This window comes from Neolamprologus multifasciatus, chromosome 6, assembly GCF_963576455.1.
Source record: "Neolamprologus multifasciatus chromosome 6, fNeoMul1.2, whole genome shotgun sequence".
Classification (NCBI taxonomy): Eukaryota; Metazoa; Chordata; class Actinopteri; order Cichliformes; family Cichlidae; genus Neolamprologus; species Neolamprologus multifasciatus.
In genome coordinates, this window is record NC_140444.1 from 17,785,160 (window position 1) to 17,791,494 (window position 6,335).

Here is a 6,335-nt window from a genome sequence, read left to right on the forward strand (position 1 = left end):
CAGGTACACGACGCCCAGCTGGAAACACTTCACCTACCCGAGATTCACAGAATTTACAGAAAATATTAAATTTTTTGTGATTTATATCATTATCGGACGATACATGTTTTATATCGGGATATGAGATTTTGGTCCTATCGCACAGCCCTAGCGGAGAGTCCCAGATTTAAACCCAGTGGGAGTATCCCTCCCCAAAGTGGGACAAAAGGACCCCCTGATGATCCTCTAATCACATGAGCCAAGGTGTGAAAATGGGTGTGAGTCCCAATCAGCCAGGGTTTTGGGTGAGCTCATTGTGAAACCTGGCCCCACCTCATCATGCGATTTCCTGAGGTCAGATGGCCCAGGATGTGAGTGGGCGTTAAGGCGTCTGGGGAGGGAACTCAAAACTGGATTATAGATGGCAGAGAGTTGGTGTCGTAAACCACCGCCTCTGTTCAAAGATGGTCGCTCACAGTGGACATAAATGGTTTCTTTCACTCCTCTTTCAAACCATCTGTCTTCTCTGTACAAAATGTGAACATTGGCATCCTCGAAAGAGTGTCCTTTATCCTTAAGATGCAGATGGACTGCTGAGTCTTGTCCTGTGGAGGTGGCTCTTCTATGTTGTGCCATGCGCTTGTGAAGTGGCTGTTTGGTCTCTCCAATGTAGAGGTCTGGGCATTCCAGTCTTACTTGTTATCATCTATCGTCCACCTGGGCCTTACACAGAGTTTCTGTCTGATTTCTCAGACTTTATATCTAATTTAGTTCTGAGCTCAGATAAAATAATTATTGTGGGTGATTTTAACATCCATGTTGATGCTAAAAATGACAGCCTCAACATGGCATTTAATCTGTTGTTAGACTCAATTGGTTTCTCTCAAAATGTAAAAGAACCCACCCACCACTTTAATCACACTCTAGATCTTGTTTTAACATATGGCATAGAAACTGAACATTTAACAGTGTTTCCTGAAAACCCTCTCCTGTCTGATCATTTCTTGATAACATTTACATTTACAATAATTGATTACGCAGCAGTGGAGAGTGGACTTTATCAAAGTAGATGTCTTTCTGAAAGCGCTGTAACTAAGTTTAAGAATATAATCCAGCCACTGTTATCATTGTCAATGCCCTGTACCAACACAGAGCAGAGCAGCTATCTGAACGCTACCCCAACAGAGGTCGATTATCTTGTTAATAATTTCACCTCCTCACTACGTACGACTCTGGATACTGTAGCTCCAGTGAAAACTAAGGTCTCTAATCAGAAGTACCTGACCCCGTGGTATAATTCTCAAACACGTACCCTAAAGCAGATGACTCGTAATCTGGAGAGGAAATGGCGTGTCACAAATTTAGAGGATCATCATTTAGCCTGGAGAAATAGTTTGTTGCTTTATAAGAAAGCCCTCCGCAAAGCCAGAACAGCTTACTACTCATCACTGATTGAAGAAAATAAGAACAACCCCAGGTTTCTCTTCAGCACTGTAGCCAGGCTGGCAAAAAGTCAGAGCTCTTTTGAGCCAACCATCCCTTTAACGTTAACTAGTGATGACTTCATGAACTTCTTCACAAATAAAATTTTTATCATTAGAGAAAAAATTACCAATAATCATCCCACAGATGTAATATTATCTACAGCTACTCTTAGTTCCATTGATGTTAAGTTAGACTCTTTTTTTCCAATCGATCTTTCTGAGTTAACTTCAATAATTACTTCCTCCAAACCATCAACGTGTCTTTTAGACCCCATTCCTACAAAACTGCTCAAAGAAGTCCTGCCATTGATTAATTCTTCGATCTTATATATGATCAACCTATCTCTAATAATCGGCTATGTACCACAGGCCTTCAAGGTAGCTGCAGTTAAACCTTTACTCAAAAAGCCATCTCTAGACCCAGCAGTCTTAGCTAATTATAGGCCAATCTCCAACCTTCCTTTCATATCAAAAATCCTTGAAAGAGTAGTTGTCAAACAGCTAACAGATCATCTGCAGAGGAATGGTTTATTTGAAGAGTTTCAGTCAGGTTTCAGAGTTCATCACAGCACAGAAACAGCTTTAGTGAAGGTTACAAATGATCTTCTTATGGCCTCTGACAGTGGACTCATCTCTGTGCTTGTCCTTCTTGACCTTAGTGCAGCATTCGATACTGTTGACCATAATATCCTATTAGAGCGATTAGAACATGCTGTAGGTATTACAGTATTGCACTGCAGTGGTTTGTATCATATCTATCTAATAGACTCCAATTTGTGCATGTAAATGGAGAGTCCTCTTCACACACTGAGGTTAATTATGGAGTTCCACAGGGTTCAGTGCTAGGACCAATTCTGTTTACATTATACATGCTTCCCCTAGGCAGCATCATTAGAAGACATAGCATACATTTTCACTGCTATGCAGATGACACCCAGCTCTATCTGTCCATGAAGCCAGATAACACACACCAATTAGTTAAACTGCAGGAATGTCTTAAAGACATAAAGACTTGGATGGCCACTAACTTTCTGCTTCTTAACTCAGATAAAACTGAGGTCATTGTACTCGGCGCTGAAAAGCTTAGAAATATGGTATCTAACCAGATTCTTACTCTGGATGGCATTACCTTGGCCTCCAGTAACACTGTGAGGAACCTTGGAGTCATTTTTGACCAGGATATGTCCTTCAACGCACATATTAAACAAATATGTAAGACTGCGTTCTTCCATTTGCGCAACATCTCTAAAATTAGAAATATCCTGTCTCAGAGTGACGCTGAAAAACTAGTTCATGCATTTATTACTTCCAGGCTGGACTACTGCAATTCATTATTATCAGGATGTCCAAAAAACTCACTGAAAAGCCTTCAGTTAATCCAAAATGCTGCAGCAAGAGTACTGACAGGGACTAGAAAGAGAGAGCATATTTCTCCTGTTTTGGCTTCCCTTCATTGGCTTCCTGTTAAATCCAGAATTGAATTCAAAATCCTGCTCCTCACATACAAGGTCTTAAATAATCAGGCCCCATCTTATCTTAATGACCTTGTAGTACCATATCACCCTATTAGAGCACTTCGCTCCCGCTCTGCAGGCCTACTTGTTGTTCCTAGAGTATTTAAAAGTAGAATGGGAGGGAGAGCCTTCAGTTTTCAGGCCCCTCTTCTGTGGAACCAGCTTCCAGTTTGGATTCGGGAGACAGACACTATCTCTACTTTTAAGATTAGGCTTAAAACTTTCCTTTTTGCTAAAGCATATAGTTAGGGCTGGACCAGGTGACCCTGAATCCTCCCTTAGTTATGCTGCAATAGATGTAGGCTGCCGGGGGATTCCCATGATGCATTGAGTTTTTCCTTTCCAGTCACCTTTCTCACTCACTATGTGTTAACAGACCTCTCTGTATTGAATCGTATCTGTTATTAATCTCTGTCTCTCTTCCACAGCATGTCTTTTATCCTGTCTTCCTTCTCTCACCCCAACCGGTCGCAGCAGATGGCCGCCCCTCCCTGAGCCTGGTTCTGCCGGAGGTTTCTTCCTGTTAAAAGGGAGTTTTTCCTTCCCACTGTCGCCAAAGTGCTTGCTCATAGGGGGTCATATGATTGTTGGGCTTTTCTCTGTATCTATGAAGCGCCTTGAGGCGACATTTGTTGTGATTTGGCGCTATATAAATAAAATTGAATTGAATTGAATTGAATTGAATTCCTCGCTGCACTGTACAGCATACACCACATTGTTAAGACTGTGTTTTGGAGTTTTGTCTTTCAGGTGAACCAGTTTTTGTCTGAGTGTGTTGCTGGGTCTGAAATGCACCGGGATGTCATGCTTGGAGAAAACTCTCCTGAGTTTTTTCTGATACACCGGCTACATAGGGGATGACAATGTTGTTGTGTCTGTCTTTCTTTTCCTCCCTCGCTGGTGTCTGATCTTCTTTTCTGTGCCTCTTTGCTGACTTTAAGAACGCCCAATTAGGATAACCGCGTGTTTTGAGTGCTTCCTTTACATGTGTGTGTTCCTTCTTTTTTCCTTCAGGCTTAGAGGGAACATGTTCTGCCCGGTGGTGTAGGGTCCTGATTACTCCAAGTTTGTGTTCCAGAGGGTGATGGGAGTCGAAGAGGAGGTACTGGTCTGTGTGTGTGGGCTTCCGGTAAACTTCGATGTTAGGTTGCCATTCTCTTCAATGTGCACAGCGCAGTCCAGGAAAGGCAAACAGTCGTCCTTTGTGTCTCTCTGGTGAACTTGATGTTTTTATCCACAGCATTAATGTGCACAGTGAAAGATTCCACTTCTTGTGTCTTGATTTTGACCCAGGTGTCGTCTACATATCTGTACCAGTGGCTGGGTACTCTTTCTTTGAAAGAGCCAAGAGCCTTCCTTTCCACTTCCTCCATGTAAAGGTTAGCTACAATAGGTGACACGGGGGAGCCCATAGCACAGCCATGTTTTTGTCTGTAGAAGCCTTTGTTGTATTTGAAATATGTTGTGGTAAGGCAGAGGTCTAACAGTGTGCAGATCTGATTGGGTGTGAAGTTGGTCCTGTCTTCTAAGGAGGTGTCTTCTTGTAGTCGTTTTCTGACAGTCTCCACTGCCTCCGTGGTGGGTATGCAAGTCAAGAGAGAGACTACATCAAAGGACACCATGGTTTCATCTGGATCCAGGGTAAGTTTCTGGACCTTGTCGGTGAAGTCGGTGGAGTTCTTGATGTGGTGTGGGGTGTTCCCCACGAGAGGTGCAAGAATGGTAGCAAGGTGTTTTGCAATGTTGTAAGTGGCTGAGTTTATGCTACTGACTATGGGTCTGAGTGGGACCCCTTCCTTGTGGATTTTAGGAAGTCCGTAAATGCAGGGTATGGCATCCCCTGGATAAAGGCGGTGATATGTGAGGCGGTCAATGATTTTGTCCTTTTCAAAGTCTTGAAGGCAAGCTATAACTTTCTTTTTGTAGCTGCTTGTGGGGTCTCGCTTTAAGGCTTTGTAGGTATTGTTGTCACTGAGGAGCGTAGTGATCTTTGTGTGGTAATCTGTAGTGTTTAAGACCACGGTGCACCTTCACTTATCAGCTGGTAAAACAGTGATGTTGTGGTCTCTGCTCAGGGAAGCGACGGCCTTCTTTTCTTGTATTGTGAGGTTGGACGGAGGGACTTTGGCACTGGAGAGGGTGGCTGAGACTTTCATCCTGATTTGCTCTGCTTCTGTCTGTGATAATTTGTTAATCCGTATGGCAGTTTCTGTGGCTGTGATGAGGTCCACTATGGGCAACTGTTGTGGGGAAATGGCAAAATTGAGTCCTTTGGCTAATACTCTCTTTTCACGTTCAGTGAGATTCCGGTCTGAAAAGTTCTTTACCCATTTCTCCTGACTGTCTTCAGGTGTGTTTTCTTCTCTGAGTTGTGTAGGTTCAGAATGAGGAGTGTGTATTTTTGAAAGCAAAGTGTGAAATTTCCTGCGTTGTCTTTCTTTTCCCTTAGAGTGTTGGGCCCGCTGAGCCTTGTCCACAAACTTGTAAACCTCTTCTAAGATTGGAGAGGGTAGAAGGGTTTCCAGTTCCTGCAGAGTCTTGCTGATCTTGATCTGGAGGGCATCTATAGTGAAATGGGCCTGTCTTATCCTTTCACTTAAAAGGTGATTTTGCGCTCTCTGTAGAATCAAGTCTGCTCTGTATCCCCTGACAGTGGATCCAAGGCGCAAGCTCTTAGGAACAACTATGCTTTGTCTGCATCTTAGGTTGAAACGGAGATGGTTCCTATAATCCGCTAGTTTCCTTGATTCCCTTTCATTCTCCAGCACCAGTTAAAGGGTGTTCCTCCCAAAATGTATGGCAATATGTCTGTGAAGGTTCTCAGTCATCCAGGTCATCGTAGTCAAAGGATCTTGCAAAGAAAAGCATCTGGACTTCTTTAAGTTGCTAGAAGACACCTTAGAACTACTACTATTAACTATTAACTGCTTCCTTGGCTGCTATTATTTGCTAGATAATGATGAGCACTGACAGGTATCTTTGTAAGGTCCACCTGTCCACCTGCTCTTTCATTCTAATCAGCCAATCAAATGACAGCAACTCTGTTTATTCAAGTGAGCTTTAGTTTTAGAAAATGTGTTGTTAACACCAGTGGTCAGAGAAGAATGGTACACTACTGGAAGCTGATAGGAAGCCGACGGTAAATCAAATAACCCCTCATTGCAATCAATGTATGCAGAACAGCATCTTTACAGAAACAGAAGACCACACCAGGTGCCAAACCTGTCAGTTAAGAACAGGAAACTGAGACTACTGTTCAAATGGGCTCACCAAAACTGGACAATAGAAGACTGGAAAATGTTGCCTGGCCTCATGAGTCACAACTTCTGCTGCTGTATTCACTTGGCAGAGTCGAAAT

The 6,335-nt window shown here is 43.0% G+C and overlaps 1 long non-coding RNA gene across 1 annotated transcript in view; it reads right to left on the bottom strand.

Moving 5' to 3' along the window:
• LOC146516798 (uncharacterized) overlaps window positions 1-6,025 on the bottom strand; it is a 36,430-nt gene extending 30,405 nt beyond the window's left edge. Inside the window, exon 1 of the long non-coding RNA XR_014874535.1 lies at window positions 5,886-6,025. This is a non-coding gene — a long non-coding RNA (uncharacterized LOC146516798). The remainder of the gene's footprint in view (window positions 1-5,885) is intronic.
• Between the last annotated feature and the right edge of the window lie 310 nt (window positions 6,026-6,335).